The sequence below is a fragment of the Miniopterus schreibersii genome, assembly GCF_964146895.1.
Source record: "Miniopterus schreibersii genome assembly, chromosome: 13".
In the NCBI taxonomy this organism is placed as follows: domain Eukaryota; kingdom Metazoa; phylum Chordata; class Mammalia; order Chiroptera; family Miniopteridae; genus Miniopterus; species Miniopterus schreibersii.
Genome location: NC_138113.1, coordinates 55661005 through 55678446, shown reverse-complemented (window position 1 = coordinate 55678446; position 17442 = coordinate 55661005).

Here is a 17442-nt window from a genome sequence, read left to right as displayed (position 1 = left end):
TTTTTAACTTTCATTTATCAATTATAGCTGACAAACTTTATTATATTAGTTTCAGTTGTACCATCCAGTGATTAGACATTACATAACTTACTAAGTGATCATCCCAACAAATCTTGCACCCATCTGACCTCATCCATCATTATTAAAATATTATTGACTGTATTCCCTATGCTGACTTTACATTCCTGTGACTATTCTGTAACAGCCCATTTGTACTTCTTAATCCCTTCACCGTTTTCACCCATCCCCCCAACCCCCTCCTGTCTGGCAACCGTCAAAATGTTCTCTGTATCTATGAGTCTGTTTCTGTTGTTTGTTCATTTTGTTTTTGATTCAATTGTTGATAGATAGGGATTTATTGCCATTTTGTTGTTCATATTTTTAATTTTTTTTCTTCTTCTTCTTAAAAAAGACCCTTTAACATCTCATGTAATAATGGTTTGGTGGTGATGAACTCCTTTAGCTTTTTCTTGTCGGGGAAGCTCTTTATCTGACCTTCAGTTCTAAATGATAGGTTTGTTAGGTAGAGTAATCTTGGCTGTAGGTTCTTGCTTTTCATCACTTTGAATATTTCTTGCCACTCCCTACTGACCTGCAAAGTTTCTGTTGGGAGATCACCTGACAGTCTTATGGGAGCTCCCTTGTAGGTAACTTAACTGCTTTCCTTGTGTTGCTTTTAAGATTCTCTCTTTGTCTTTAACCTTTGGTATTTTAATTATGCTGTGTCTTGGTGTGGGCTTCTTTGGGTTCCTCTTGTTTGGGACACTCTGTGCTTCCTGGACCTGTATGTTTATTTCCTTCACCAAGTTAGGACATTTTTCTGAGATTTTCTCAAATAGGTTTTCAATTTATTGCTCTCTCACTTCTCCGTCACCCCCATGATATGAACATTGGTAAACTTGAAGTTCTCTTAGAGGCTCCTTACACTATCCTTATTTTTTTAATTCTCTTTTCTGTTCTGATTGGGTGTTTTCTCCTTCTGCTTCCTTATCTTTCCAATCTCTGATTTGATCTTCTGCTTCATCTACTCCACTGTTGATTTTCTGTAGTCATTTCAGTTAATATATTCATTTCTGACTGGTTCTTTTTTGTTTTCTAGTTGTTTTTATGTTTCCTCTTTGTTGAAGTTCCAAGTTCATCTACTCTTCCCCTAAGTTCATTGAGTATCCTTGTAACCAGTGTTTTGAACTCTGCATCTGGTAGATTGCTTATCTCCATTTTGTTTAAATTCTTTTTTTTTTTTTTTTTTTTTTAGTTCTGTTCTTTCATTTGGGACATGTTTCTTTGTCTCTTCATTTTGGCAGCCTCCCTGTGTTTGTGTTAGGTAGACTGCTACATCTCCTGGGCTTGATAGAGTGACCTTATGTAGTAGGTATTCTACAGGGTCCAGCCTCCCCAGTCACCCAAGCTGGATACTCTAGGTGCACCACCCCATGTGGGCTGTGTACACCCTCCTGTTGTAGTTGAGCCTTGATGGCTGTTGGCACTTCAATGGGAGGCATTTACCACCCCCAGGCCAATCATCTGCCAGGACTGGCTGTGACTACTGAACACCAACCTTCGACCACCATGGAGGGGCCCACCCCACAGAACAGCACTTATTGTGGTGTGGCTCTGGTGCCCACTGAGTCTGCTCCTTGAGTGTATCATTTGTGGAGGTGGTTGTACTTTAACATGGTCTGAAACTGTCCACTGGGTACATTGGCTCTGGGGCCTCCCTGAAGTTGGAGGCCAAGGTCAGCCACCACCTGGGTTCTGCCTGGGGCTACCTAACATGAGCTACAAAGTGATCTGCAGATGTCAGCTACTTGTGCTGGGATTGGAGGTGCCCAGGTGAGGCCAAGCTATGAACCAAGATTGGCTGCTGCTACTGCTAGGCCTGGGGCCACTTATCAAGACATACAGGGTATGCTGAGGCCAGATGCTGCTTGTTTGAGATATTTTAGGAAAATCTGAAGCATGAGCCATGGTAGGCTATTCATATGGAAAAGCCACCGGAAACAACTTAGGTGGACCTGAAAGTTGGATGGGGTGGGACCTCAGGGAATCACAAGGGTGGGTGAACAGTGGGAGCCAGGTTAATGGAGTCTCATATGGCACCCACCTGCCAGCTCTGTGTGGGGAGGGCTCATCAAAAGAAAAATGACCTTTGCCAGCACTTCTGTCTGGGAGAAAGCTGTCCCCCACCCCCAACTCTTGCCCTGATGCTGGAGAATTCAGTTCTTCCAAGTATATCCCTGGTTCCTTTCAAGGTGCTGCCCCACTGCTGGAGCTCAGAGGGAGTGAGTCCTAGAAACTCTGTGTGTGGGCCCTTTAAAAGGAACTGTCTGGGACTCTAGCTGCTCTCTGTCTCCCTCGGCCTCAATCCCCACTGGTTTTTACAGCCAGAAGTTATTGGGACTTCTCTTCCTGTCACTGGAACCCTTGGCTGAGGGGCCTGGTGTGGTGCTGGGACCCCTTCCTCCTCAGGGGCACCTCTGCAGCCAAGATATCCCTCCCAATTTTTATCTGCCACACGTGGGTGTGGGACCAGCCTGTTCTGCATCTCTGCCCCTACTACCTGTCTCTATGTGGTCTCTTTTCTAATTCCCTAGTTGTAGGACTTCAACTCAGCTAGATTTCAGGCAGTTCTGAATGACGACTGTTCTGTAGTTTAGTTGTAATTTGATGTGACTGTGGGAAGAGGCAAGTACTGTGTTTACCTACACAGCTATGTTGACCCGACTTTTCTCTTTCTGCCCTCTTTAGGTGTGTTTTTTGTAGAATACATAGCTGAAATTTGTTTTGCATGTCTTTAAAATATAGTACAACTTCCCTGGCCCAGTTGGTTGGACTGTCATCCCATATACAAAAAGATTGTGGGTTTGATTCCTGGTCAGGGCACATACCTAGGTTGCAGGTTTAAACCTTAGTTGGGGCACGTATGAGAGGCAACCAATTGACGTTTCTCTCACATAGATGTTTCTCTCTCTCTCCCTTTCTAAAATCAATAAAAACAAATCCTCAGGGGTGAGGATTAAAATATATATTATATATGTAACATATATATAATATATATAATATAGTATAACTATTAAAGCCTTAATGAGATACTTTAGTCCAGTTATACTTAGTGTGATTAGTGATTTGTTTTTACTTCTAACATTACATTTTGAACTTTTGACTTGTCCCATTTTACCTTTTCCTTTCCCTCTCTCTGCCTTCAGGACTATTTTGTTCTCCTTTGATTATTGATTCTTTTTACTAGATCTATTCTCTTAGCACTTGCTCCATTTATACATATTTAAGAAGTTACAGGTAATCAATGGCCATAGTCTTCTCTTGAATGATACAAGGAACTTGCAATACTCTATTCTCCAATTTCCTTTCCCAATTTATGAGGCATAATAATTTGAAATTTGAAATCTAGCCTGGTGTATATTCCCCACAAATTACCTTTGTTTCATATGTAGTCACTGGTTTGTTTAGATTGTCATATATTTATCTTGGTTCGCTATTTTTCCTTGCAACTCACATCATGCAACTGAGGTCATTTTCCTTCTGTTTGAAGTAAATCCTTCAGTACCGATTTAGTGAGGATCATTTGATGGTAAATTCTCAAGTCTCCCACTTTCCCTTGTTTCACTTGGCATAGAATTTTTGGTTATTTAATCATTACTTTGAAGATATTATCACAGAGTCTTATGGTTCCCACTGTTATGAATTTCACTATTCTGTGATTCCTGCATTAGTCTCCTCTCCAACTTGCTATTATAACATACTCATCTTTGTTACCTCCACCTCCACCTATGTCTAGATATATATGGGGAGTCCAAAAAGTGTATACACACACTTTGAGTAATTATAAAGGCAGTGTTTATTAAACTACATTTCACTTTCAAAACATAACTATCAGCTGTTAAAGTGTGTATACTCTGTAACACTCTGTATTTATACTAGGACACTGTATTTATACTGCTTGAGGTTTGTTGGGCTTCTTTATCAGTTGAAAATTTCTTTTTCAACAAATTTGAAAATTTCTCACTATTATTTCTTTGAATGTTATTTCTTCCCTATTCTATTATTTCTTTCTGGAACTTTATTCAAGTGTACAAATGTCAATTATATTTCCCCTTTTAAAAATATGCTAAGTTATGTCTCTTGTCATCTGTTCAGATTTTCAAGTATCTCTTTTATTTCTTTAAAGGTATTAAACTTCTTTTACATACGTTGCTATTTCCAATATCTGAAGACATCTTTGCAGATCTATTTCTGCCTGCCATCCATTGTTTCTCTCACTCATGGTGTCGTCTCTCCTAGATCTCATGTAACTTCTAACTATGGCATGCTTTTTTGGGACTTTGTTTTGTTAAGAAATAACTGAAGCCTGAGTGAAGCTGAATTCTTCCAGGTAGCACTTGCATTTCCTTTTGCTAGTGGCTAACAGTGCAGGGGCTGGGTGGGCAGTGGGAGGATCTATGAAGCTGGGATTGCTGCTATAGATTAAGTTCTCCACTTGTGGATTCACAGACCACACAGGGACACCTTGTGGTCACTGTTCTCGTGGGTGCCCTCTTTATACCCTCCCACCCAAATGAAGGTTTGAAAGAAAGCATGCTCACTGCCACTTCAATGTGATGGGCTTACTTGTCATTGGCCACTACACCAACGTGGAGCTTTTTGGGCTCAGTCTATTACAGGACAGTCTGCCCTGGTCTTTTCTGTTGTTGTGAGTGCTGGGCAGCCTTCAGAGAACCACAAGCTCTGCCGGATTCTGAAGACACTTTCAGGCAACACTCAGGTTTCCCTTCATCTTGGGATTCTGCAGGTTTCTTACTTTTGTATCATCTAAGGAATGCATCTAAAAAGACATTCTTTAAAAAAATCATATTCAGTATGTGCTCCCTTTGGGAGATTTATTCAGGTTATGTATCTGATTTGCCATTCTACTAGAAACAGAACTCTGATCCTTCACTTGTCAATCATACATTCTTCACCTTTTTCGTGTATCTAGAAATTTCTTCTAAGAATGCTTTTAAATACATAAAACACACAGGATTACAAATAAAACCAATTATACTGAAAAAGTTATCAACATTTTATTTTATTATCATTTTTAAAATTTATCTTTATTGTTGAAAGTATTACAGATATTTACTCTTTTCCCCCCATTGATCCCTCCACCTCGCATCTACCGCCACCCCCGGGCCTTCACCACACTATTGTCTGTGTCCATGGGTTATGCATATATGCATATAACTTCTTAGGTTAATCTCTCCCAACCCATTCCCCCACCCCTGCCTTCCCTCTGAGATCCCTCAGTCTGTTCCATGCTTCTATGTCTCTGGATCTATTTTGTTCCTCAGTCTATTTTGTTTATTAGATTCCACATATGAGTGAGATCATGTAAAATTGAATCAGGAAGAATCAGAAAGCCTGAATAGGCCAAAAACAACAGATGAAATCGAAGCAGCAATAAAAAAAACTACAAGCAAACAAAAACCCTGGTCCAGATGGCTTCACAGGGGAGCTTTCTAATTCTTTAGGTTGTAGGGTTAGTTTACTAAAAATTGTTCTTGGTTTTTGAGGTAGGCCTGTAGTGCTATGAACTTCCCTTTTAGGACTGCTTTCCCTGTGTCCCATAGATTTTGGGTTCTTGTGTGTCCTTTTCATTTGTTTCCAAGAAATTTTTTATTTTTCTTGATCTTATTGGTAACTCATTCATTGTTTAGTAACATGCTATTTAGTCTCCATGTATTTGAATGTTTTTGAGTGTTTTTACTGTAGTTTATTTCTAATTTCATGCCCCTGTGATCTGAGATGCTTGATATGATTTCAATCTTCTTGAATTTGCCTATGTTTCTCTCTCTATTTCTTATTATTACAGTTCCTTAAACATTTCTTGCCATGCTTCTATTTCTACTTCTTATTACAGCAGTCCCTTTAACATTTCTTGCAATGCTGGTGGTGATAAACTCCTTTAGCCTTTTTTTGTCTTGGAAGCTCTTTATTTCACCATCTATTTGGAATGACAGCCTTGCTGGATAGAGTAGTCTTGGTTTCAGATCCTTGTTTTCAATTACCTTGAATGCTTCATGCCATTCCCTCTGGCCTGTAGAGTTTCTCATGAGAAGTCAATTGACAGCCTTATGGGAGCTCCTTTGTAGGTAACAGATGGCTTCTCTCTTGCTGCCTTTAAGATTCTTTGACTTGAATATTTGGCATTTTAATTATCATGTGTCTGGGTGTGGGCCTCTTTGGGTTCTTCTTGCTTGGGACTCTCTGTGCCTCCTGAACTTGTGTAACTTTTTCCTTGACCAGGTTAGGGAAGTTTTCTGCCATTTTTTCTTCAGTTTCTCTAAACCTTACTTACTTTTGACCTCTTCTGACAATCTTATGATGTGAATATTGCTGTTTCACGTTATCCCACAGCGCCCTTAAACTGTCCTCCTGTTTTTTAATTGTTTTTCTTTTTGGATCTCTGATTGAGTGATTTTTCCTACCTTGTCTTCTAATTCACGGATCCGATCCTCAGCTTCCTCTAACCTGCTGTTTAGTCTTTCCAATGTATTCTTTATTTCCGCTATGTCATTTTTAATTTCCTTCACAGTTTCCATATGTTTTTTTCATGCTGTTGAGCATCCTTACAATCAGTATTCTGAACTCTGTATCTGATAGGTTGCTTACCTACATTTCATTTAGCTCTTTTTCTGGAGACTTCTCTTGTTCTTTCATTTCGGGCTTGTTTTTTGTCTCCCCATTTTGGCTGCCTATTTGGGTTTGTTTCTATGTATTAGGTAGATCTGCTAGGACTCTGTCTTTTTGGAGGGTCGCTGGTGCAGGCCAATGTCAGACGCAGTTTGTGACTGGCCCTGAGTACCCTGTTTGGAGCTATCAACAACCCTCGGCCTGAGGTGCCCTCTGTTGAGGTTGGATGTGTTTGAACAGGACCAAGATGCACACCAAAGTCTGCTCGCCAAGGCCCGGGTCCAGAAGCAGATCAGGCAAAGACTCAAAGCACCCGGCGGTCTGCCTCTGCCTGCAGGCTGATTAATCTGATTCTCTCAATGAGTCTCAGGCTGTAGAAACTCCACATGGTAGGGTGAAAGGTTTTCCAGCAGGGTGGGAAAACTGCTTCTCCCCGCAAGCAAAAGCAGCAAATTGTCTGCTTGAGAAAGATGTCCTCTGCAGTATGGGGGAATGACTCTGCACAGGAATCCAGAGGGGTGCCTTCTGATCTCAATCTCCAGAGCTCACCACCCTAGATTCTCCTCGCACAGCTTCAGTCCACTCCGCCCTCCCTCTGCTGGAGTCCAAGGTGAGTGGCTGCACACGACACTGTGTGCACTGGCTCTTTAAGAGGGTGCCTGCATTTCCAGAAACCTCTCCCTGGCAGACAGAAACTCAGCAGCTTTTCACAGATGTTATGTGGGCACCTTTCTGAGTTCTGGTGCTCTGGGCTGGGAAGCCCGGCCTGGGGTTTAGGCCCCAGAGTCCTCAGCAGGATCCCCCCACTCAGCTGGGATCTCTCTCCAGGCCCTCAGTTGCTGCCTATGGGAACCCAGCCAGCCCTCTGGTGCTTCTGCACTTCCTACCGGTCTCTATGTGGTCTCCACTTTATGTCCTTGGTTATGAGGGTGCTCTTCAGCTCGTCTTCAGTTGCAGTTGATTATACAGGGTGGTTTTTCCATATTTTAGTTGTAATTCCAGTTTGGTGCTGGGAGAGTGTCCATGTAGCTTCCACTCAGTCCACTACCATCTTTATTCTCCCTATCAACATTTTAAAAGACAAATTTGTGATATAGTAAGGAATGTGCTTCTTCACGCTATAAATAACAAGACCTAATGACAGGTATATTTGGTGACAAAGTCCCAGGTAAGAGCTTATACTATTGCAGTTTGTTGCCTACATTTATAATTGAAGAGGCTAAATATGAGTTAGGGGTTAGTAAAAACAAATATTGTAATTTTTCTCCCATTTATGAAAGTCTCTACTTAAAGGGATTTCTAGCCCAGTTTTTGCAATAGCTCGAGAATGGGAGTTTCCAATTATTCTGATGTTAAAGGTGAAATTACATGATGAGTTCTATTAGGGCTGGTCCCCACCTATGTCTTCACTTCCTTTCGTCCCACTCCCCTTTGCTCTGTGCTTTAGCAACTCCAACCTTTCAATCCCTTCATCATGCCATTCTAATCTCTCCTTCTAGAAGGCTCTCTCCCCCCTTTCTAGGTTCTCAGACTCCTTCCAGCACCCAGTGTTGTCACTTTTCCTCCCCAATACTTCTAAGTAAGCCTTCTCTCACAGGCTGTGATACAGCATGGTGACACAGCACCTTCCTGCAGAAAATGACCACATGGGTGATCATGTGACAAGCATCTTTTTTCCTACCAGACTGTAACTTTCACGACAGAAGTCACACATCTTTGCTCACCATGAAGCCCGCAGAGCCTTCCCAGGAAGTGCTCTCTAATGCATGTTGAATGGAGCCTGACAGTACCCAGGAAGGGAAAAGCTGATCTACTCTCATTTTTATATATGAGGAAAATGACCAAAGGGGGTGGATGAGACACTCCCTGGGATACAAAGTGAGTTAGGAACAGAACAGGACTGTAACTCAGAACTGGGCCTCCTTTTCACACCACGTTTTATATTTCCCTCTGCCCCAGGAGAAGCAACATCCTACATTAGCTTATCCATGCTACCCGCACCTCCATGGCAGGGACCACCTCCCTCCAAAGCATGCCTCATGGGCCTATAGTTTCCTGAGTCTGTGTCCAACTTGAAAATAGCAAACTAATGTTTTCTCTCATGTGGCCGCTACACTGGCATCAAGCTGCCTTCTCAGCAGGAGTCCACCATGACCTAGGGTGAGAACTTGAGGCCAGCTCAGGCACGAAGCTTGGTCAAGCTTGCTCAGAGACCCTTGGCCAAGTGCTTTCTAAATCATACCATCTGGTCCTCTAAGTGTCTTTTTTTAAGTCAAGAAACACTATCGTCTTCTTGATCAGAATTACTCTTCAGTATTTTACCATCCAACCATTTTCATATAAAGCTAATTCTTCAACAAAGGATGAAAAATTCCATTGTAAAAAGATACTGACCAAGAGCTAACGATTGGAAATGAGAGGATGGATGCACCCAACATTGCTTTCTCTCCTCCATCTGTTTAAAGATAAGACTGAGGCCGTGGTCAGTGTGGTTCAGTTGGCTGGCTATCACCCCATGCACTAAGAAGTTGCCAGTTCAATTCCAGATCAAGGCACATGCCTGGGTTGTGGGCTCAATCCCTGGTAGGGGATGTGCAGGAGGCAGCTGATTGATGTTTCGCTCTCACATCGATGTTTCTCTCTCCCTTCCTCTCACTCTAAAAATTAAAAAACTAAAATAAAGACTCTAAGTAGGTAACATGGGGTGGGGAGGGAATGTCAGGCCTGAAGTGAGGTTGCTCATTTTCAAACATTGGAGGGGCTGTCCAGAGAAAGAACGCTCTGTCTTGTTCTTGGAGAGCCCCAAGGGCACAACCAGAACCCAGCAGCAGCTGCTCAGTGCAACCCGTTTTAGCTCAAAAGTCTAAAAATGGAATGGGTTGCTTCACAAAGTTAAGTGCTTCCGGCAGGGTGAGTGAACATTTGTCAAGACTGTTTACAGAAATGCCCGCATTTGAAGATTAAAGTGTGAAGAATACAGCTTGAGATCATGGGCTACCCAATGGTGATTTTCATGTACACAGCAACTCTCTTCTCCAACCCTGTTCCTCTGAAACTCTGAGTGAATTTGTCTGTATAAGACAACAGTGCACATATAGAAGGAGAGCAGGCAAGACAGATACTGGGAGAAATGTTGAGAGAAATGGAATCCCCCCGGTAAGGTTACAGAGCAGTCAATTAAGGTTCAAGAAAGCCTTGCTTACAACTAGGCCAATCCTTTCCTAGAAGTTTAAGGATCTACCCTGCTTCCCTCGTCAGGCTGTAGCAATCAGGAAAACCAGGGAAGCATGCCCAGAGGCTGGAATTTCTGAAGAGTTGTGTCTTTCCATTAGAAGTATGTTTCTTCTGAATAACTCACATACCGAGGGTAAGACAGCCTGGGGAGAGGGGAGAGAAGATGACCACGTGATGTCACTGCTGTCACCACCAGGGTTAAAATGAAACCAAGCAGCAGCCCGAATAAGAGGCAGACAGGGTGGCTACGGAAGGTGCGGAACAGCCTGTGCTGCAGGTGATGTGCGGGGTGTGCATCTGATGTAACCCAGAGCTGGTTTTGTTGTAATTGAGCTCTCTCATCCTGTTCTTTTCTGATTTCCAGTTCATTTTTTTTTGCTGAGAAACAAACTGTGTGAAAATAAATCAGGAAATGTGAAAGGGAACATGGTAAGAATCATTACTGAAAAAGCCCGAAAGGTGACAGGAACACTGCTAAGCAGGTCCTTACCGTGCTGGCAACAGGTGAATTTTACCTCCTGCCTTTTGATCGGTGAAGCTGGGAGTGAAGAATTTGGTTAGTTGTCTGTCCACGGCCTTCCCACCTGGCCCGCTGACTCAGACGCTGTTCTGTTCAGGAAGTAAAAAGAAAACACCATGAACCTTATTTCCTCCTCACATCTGTATCTCACATCACTGCACCCTCACTCTCACCTCAGAAAGTAGGAAAACAGGCATTAGTTCCTCTACCCAGATCTTTTTTTACTATCTTCAATAACACGTTATTAATGCTTAATTAATGAAATTCCATTTTTAGTAATTACCATTTATTCCTAGTCTTTTTCAATGCCTATTAAATTTTCCTCACTATTTAAAAAGAATCCTTCAAGTTCTGTCAGAAAGATAGCATCTGTCAGATCATGAAAGAACTGAAATATTTAATAGGATTAGATTTTTCAGCATCACTTGATATGATCATGAGACTTTTTGTTTTTTAAAATTTAAATTTTTTTAAAATTACAGTTTACATTCAATATTTTGTATGTTTTAGGTGCACGGCATAGTGGTTAGACAATCAGACACTTTACAAAGTGTTCCTGTGATATTTCCAGAACCCACCCGACACAGCACATAGTTATTACAGTGTTATTGACTATATTTCCTATGCTATACTTTTTAAAAAATCATGATTTTTTTCTTTATGGTAGATTTTATTGATCAAGATTTTCAAATACTTAACTAGCCTTGTATGCCTGGAATAAACTCCACTTGGTCATGGTATATACAGCTGACCCTTAAACAACACGGGGTTGAACTGTGCAGGTTCACTTGTATTTGGGTTTTTTTCAATAAATACCTACAGTACCATAAATGTATTTTTTCTTCCTTATGATTTTCTTAGTAACATTTTCTTCTAACTTACTTTATTGTAAAAATACAGTATATAGTACATATAACATACAAAATATGTTCATTGCCTGTTATCAGTAAGGCTTCTGGACAACAGTAGGGCATTAGCAGTTAAGTTTTCAGAGGCAAAGGTTACCCATGAATTTTTAACTGCAGTGCCCCTAACCCCCCTGTTGTTCAAGGGTCAACTATAGTTCCTTTTATTGTTAAATTCAATTTGCTAACATTTTACTTAAAAATATTTATACCTACATTCATGTGGGATATTGGTCTATAATCCTCATTTTTATACTGTCTTCATCCGGTTCTGACGTCAGGCTAACACTGACTTCACGAAATAAACTAGGAAGTGTTCCTTCCTGTTCTGGTTTCTCTCATACTGTATAGAATTGATATGCTTAGTAGAATTCTTCAGTGAATCCTAATGTGTATGAAGATTTCTTTTTCAGAAAGTTTCAGGTTATGAATTCTTTTTTTTCTTTTTAAATGTTTTAATTGATTTTTAGAGAGAGAGGAATCAAGAGGGAGGAGAGAGAGAAAAACATTGATGAGAAACATCAATAGGCTGCCTCCTGCATGTCCCCTATTGGGGATTAAGCCTGCAACCCGGGCATGTGCCCTGACCAGAAATCAAACCAGCAACCTCTTGGTGCAGGGGCTAATGCTCAACCACTGAGCCACACTGGCCAGGCTGAATTCTATTTCTTGTAAGTCTATTTCAAATTAAGAATTTCATATTGGGTAAGTTGTGGTCATTTATACTTTTCCAGGAATTGGTCTATTTCATGTAAGTTGCCAAACTTATGTACAGACTTGTATCTAGTATTCCCTTATAATCCTTTTGATGTCTGTAAGTGTATTACTTGTTTCACTCCTAATGTTGGTTGTGTCTTCTGTCTTTGTCAGTCCTGCTAGAAGTCTGTAAATTTTATTGATATTTTCAAAGCCTTGTAGATAGCATATAGCTGGGCCATTAAAAAACAAAAACCTACTCTGCCAATCCGTCTCTTAACTGGTGTCATTAGAACACTTACATTTAAAGTAATTATTATGTTAGTATCATTTTACTTTTTGTTTTCTGCTTGTTGTCTTTTGTTTCTCTTTTATGTTTTTCCTGTCTTCCTGGGGTTGAAACATTTTTTAAAAATTGATTTCAGAGAGAGGGAGAGAAACATCAATGATGAGAGAGTGTCATTGATCGGCTGCTCCTGCACGCTCCCTACTGGGGATCGAGCCTGAAACCTGGGCATGTGCCCTGACAGGGAATCAAACCATGACCTCCTGGTTTATAGGTTGATGCTCAACCACTGGGACATACCAGCTGGACAGGTTTAAACATTTTTTTAAAATTCTATTTGTGCATTTGAGTATATCTCTTTGTATAGCTTTCCTAGTGGCCACTCTAGATATTACATTATATATAGACATAACTTGTCAAATCTACTTGTGTCAACTTTTACTAATGGTAAAAGTGAAATATGGGAACCTTACCTCCTTTCACCCTCCAACATTTATAATATAGTTGTCTTATTATATTTCCTCTATATACATTGAAAATCATGAGTGTTATGTTTGCCTCAACTATCAAATATAATTTAGAAAACTTAAGAAAGCCAATTACATTTACTCATATTTTTGCTCTTTCCATGTTCTTTCTGACATCTCAAGTTTACATCTTCTATAGTTTCTTTTTGTTTAGAGAGTTTTACTTTAGTCATTCTTTTAGGGTAGGTCTGCTGGTGAAAACTCCTAATTTTCCTTCATATGAGAATGACTCGATTTCCTCTCAATTTCAGAAGAATATTTTCACTAGATATAAAATTCTAGATTGACAGTTTTTTCCTTTTAGCACTTGAAAAAAGTGCCACTGAGTTCGGGCCTCCATGGTTTCTGATGAGAACCTTGCTGCCATTCTAATTGTTTTGCCCCTAAAGGAAATGTTTCATTTCCCTCTCGCTGCTTTTGAGATTTTTTCCTCCTTTGGCTTTAATTTTCAGTTTGACTATTCTGTGCCTTGGTATGAATTTCTTTGGGTTTACCTACTTTGGTGTTCACTCGGCCTTTTGAATCTGTTGGTTTACGTTGTTTTGCCAAATTTTGGAAATTGTCAGCCCCTTTTCTTAGAATATATTTTCAGCTCCACCATCTCTCTCCTCACCTGGGACTCTAACGACATGACAGATTTAAAAATTTTGTTGTTGTTGTTATTGTTGCTATAGTTCCACCTATCTCCAAAGGTTTCATTTTCTTTTGCAGTCTATGTTCTCTCTGTTGATTAAACTGGGTAATTTCTATTATCTTCAAGTTCATGGACTTTTTCTTTTTTCCTCTTCACTGTTAAATTCATCCACAGAACTCTTCATTTTGGTTATTTTTTCAGTTCTAAAAGTTTTAGTTAGTTGTTTCCTCTTTGCTGAGATTTTCTGTTTTTCATCTTTCAAGCATGTTTAAAATTGCTCACTGAAGTATTTTTATGATGCCTGCTTTCAAATATTTGTCAGATAATTCTAACATCTGTCATCTCAGTGTTGACATCTATCTGTTGATTGTCTGTTCTCATTCAGTTTGAGATCTTAGTTCTTGGTGTGATTTTTTTTATTGAAACTTGGTTTTCCTACTATAAAACTGTATATTATTTAAATGTCATGTTGTAACAAGCCTCCTCTGACACCAGCAAATGAAAGAGGGAACACTGCCTCTTTACTGCCAGATGGGGGTGGAAGTTCAGGTTCCTTACAGTGTCACTGATGACATTCAGGATGGAAGGGAAAGTGACACCTCATTACTGCTATCCAAATGGTCTCCACTGGGGTTGCCTTGTTACTGGTGATCAGTTAAGTACTCAAACCCCCACATGGTCTCCTCCGACACCATGGAGATGGGGTCATTACCACCCACCAGTGATACAAGTCCCAGCTCAGGCCCTCTAGTCCCTAGTTCCCATTAGGCTTTCTCTGATACTACCATGGGAATGGCATGGGGAGGATGTGGAGGCATCTTGTGACAGCCAGGCCCCACTTGTGCCAGTGAAAATGGGGCTGGGGCTGCAGATTAGTCATATATTTCACTGTAGGGAAGCCATATTTTACAAGTTTTCTGTTTTACCTCACCACTCCTTTCTTGGTACATTGGCTACAGTGAACAGATTTTTGTTGGGCTTTTTTTTCTTACTGTGTACATTGGAATTTCTGGGTTGCTGGCTTTTCCAGCTCCAAGTGTAGAATATTTGAGACAAAAGGAAAACCCAGGAAACTCACCACTTGTCTTTGCTATAGCTGCCATAACAAAATACTAGACTATGTTGTTTAAATAAATTAGTTTTCTCATAGTTCCAGAGGTGTCAGTAGGTGAGGCATCTACTTGGCTTGCAGATGGCTGCCTTTTAGCTGTGTCCTTAAATGGTCTTTCCTCTGCACATGCTCATGGATGTTGTCTAAATTTCTTCCTTATAAAGAAACCTTGTAAACCAGATTGGACTAGGACCTACTCTAAATACCTTTTTTTTTTAATTTTTATTTAACCACTTTTATTCCATTACAAAATTTTTAAATTTTTTTTTGATTTTTAAAATTACAATTTATGTTCAATATTATTTTGTATTAGTTTTGGGTGTACAGCATAATGGTTAGATAATCATATACTTTACAAAGTGTTCCTCCTGATATTCACAGTACCCAACTGGCACCAAACAGTTATTACAATATTATTGACATTTCCTATGCTGTACTTTACATCCCCATGACTACTTTGTAACTACAAATCTGTACTTCTCAATCCTTTCATTTTTCTCACCCAGCCCCCAACCCCTCTCTCCTCTGCCAACCATCAGTCTGTTCTCTGTATCTGAGTCTGTTTCTTGTTTGTTCGCTTATATTGTTCTTTAAATTCCACCACATAAGTGAAATCGTGGTATTTCTTTCTCTGACTGATTTCACTTAGCATATACCCATGGTAGGATTTCATTCTTTTTTATGGCTAATATCCTATTGTATATATGTGCCACCACTTTTTTATCCATGAATCTACTGACAGACACTTGGGCTGCTTCCATTGCTTGGCTACTGTAAATGTTTCAATGAAAGTGGTGCTTATTTCCTTTCGAATTAGGGTTTTGGGTTTCTTCACATATATTCACAGAAGTGGAATTGCTGAGTCATAAGGCAGTTCCATTTTTAATTTTTTGAGGAAACTCAATACTGTTTTCCATAGTGGCTGCACCAATCTGCATTCCCACCAATAGTGCACGAGGGCTCCCTATTCTCCACATCCTCATCAATAGTTGTTTGCTGGTTTACTGAGGATAGCCATTCTGACAGGTGCAAGGCGGTATCTCATTGTGGTTTAATTTGCCTTTCTCTGATTAGTGCTGCTGAGCATCTTTTCGTATGTCTATTGGCCATCTGTATGTCCTCTTTAGAGGTGGCCTATTCAGGTAGTCTGTCCATTTTTTAATATGATTTTTGTTGTTGCTGTTGAGCTGTACGAGTTCTTTATAAATTTTGGATATCAACCTCTTATCAGATTTATCTTATATCTTCCCCCATTTAGAAGATTGTCTTTTCCCTTTGGTGGTCTTTTGCTGTGCAAAACCTTTTTAGTTTGATATAGTCTCATTTGTTGTTTTTCTTTTGTTTCTCTTGCCTGAGATATATCAGAAAAAACATCGAGAGAAATGTCTGAGATTTTACTGCTTGTTTTCTTCTGGGAGTTTTATGATTTCCAATCTTACATTTAAGTCTTTAATTCATTTTGAGTTTATTCTTGTATATGATGTAAAAAGGTGGTGCAGTTTTTATTTTTTTGCATGTTATCCGCCTAATTTTTCCAACACCATTTATTGAATAGACTGTCTTTACTCCATTGTATATTCTTGCCTGACCATATAGGTGTGGGTTTACTCCTGGGCTCTCTATTTCTGTTCCATTGATTGACATGTCTGTTTTTATGCCAGTACCATGCTGTTTTGATTACTATGTCCTTGTAGTATTAGTTTGACAGCAGATAGCATGATTCCTCCAACTGTGTTCTTTCTCAAGATTGCTGTGGCCATTCATGGGATCTTTTGTGGTTCCATAGAAATTTTTGGATTATTTGTTCTAGTTCTGTGAAATATGCCATTGGTATTTTGATAGGAATTGCACGGAATCTATACATTGCTTTAAGTAGTATGGACATTTTAGCAATCTTAGGTCTTCCTATCCATGAACATGGTATATGCTTCCATTTATTTGTATTTTCTTCAATTTCTTTCTTCAATGTCTTATAATTTTCCAAGTACATATCTTTTACCTCCTTGATTAAATTTATTTCTAGGTGTTTTTCTATGTAATTGTAAATGGGAGTGCTTCCTTAGTTTTCCTTTCTGAGATCATTATTGGTACATAAAAATGCAACTCATTTTTGAATACTTATTTTGTATCCTCCCACTTTACTGAATTTCCTTATCAGTTCTAGTAGGTTTTTTTCGGGGGATGGACTCTTTAGGGTTCTCTCTATATAGTATCATGTCATCTGCAAATAATGAGTTTTACTTCTTCCTTTCCAACTTGGATGCCTTTTATTTCTTCTTGTAACTTAATAACCTCTTTGAAGACAACACCTCCAAATATGGCTACATTCTGTGGTTCTAGGGACTAGGAGTTCAACACATGAATTTTGGGAGGGACACAAGTCAATCCATAATACCACTGTATCCCTCCTTGGGTCCTGAGGTCCCTAGTTGTTCTGCCTTTTTCTACCTACTTTGAGTCTCCTTATGTTAGTTTTGTATTTAATGTCCAGAATTTTACACTATACTTCGTGGGGAATACAGCGAAAATGTGTCTGCTCCATCTTGTTGGAAACAGAGCTCTCTCCCTTGCTTTTTTCTTTATTTTAGTTTCTTTAAAAACTGACCTCCCATGACTGGTAAGTGGTGAAGTCAGCTATTTTACTTTTGCATGCTAGGTCTTTATATAATCACATTAGTTTTGCTTAAAATAAAATGCATAAAAAATACATAAACGCAAAACTCAAAATGGTACTACCAAATAGTAAGACTTTTAAAAAACATTAAGGTTCTTAAACAAACCCATGAATTGACATGTAAAGATCTTGGAAAGTCATCATTCCACCCTAACTGCTAAAAAGCAG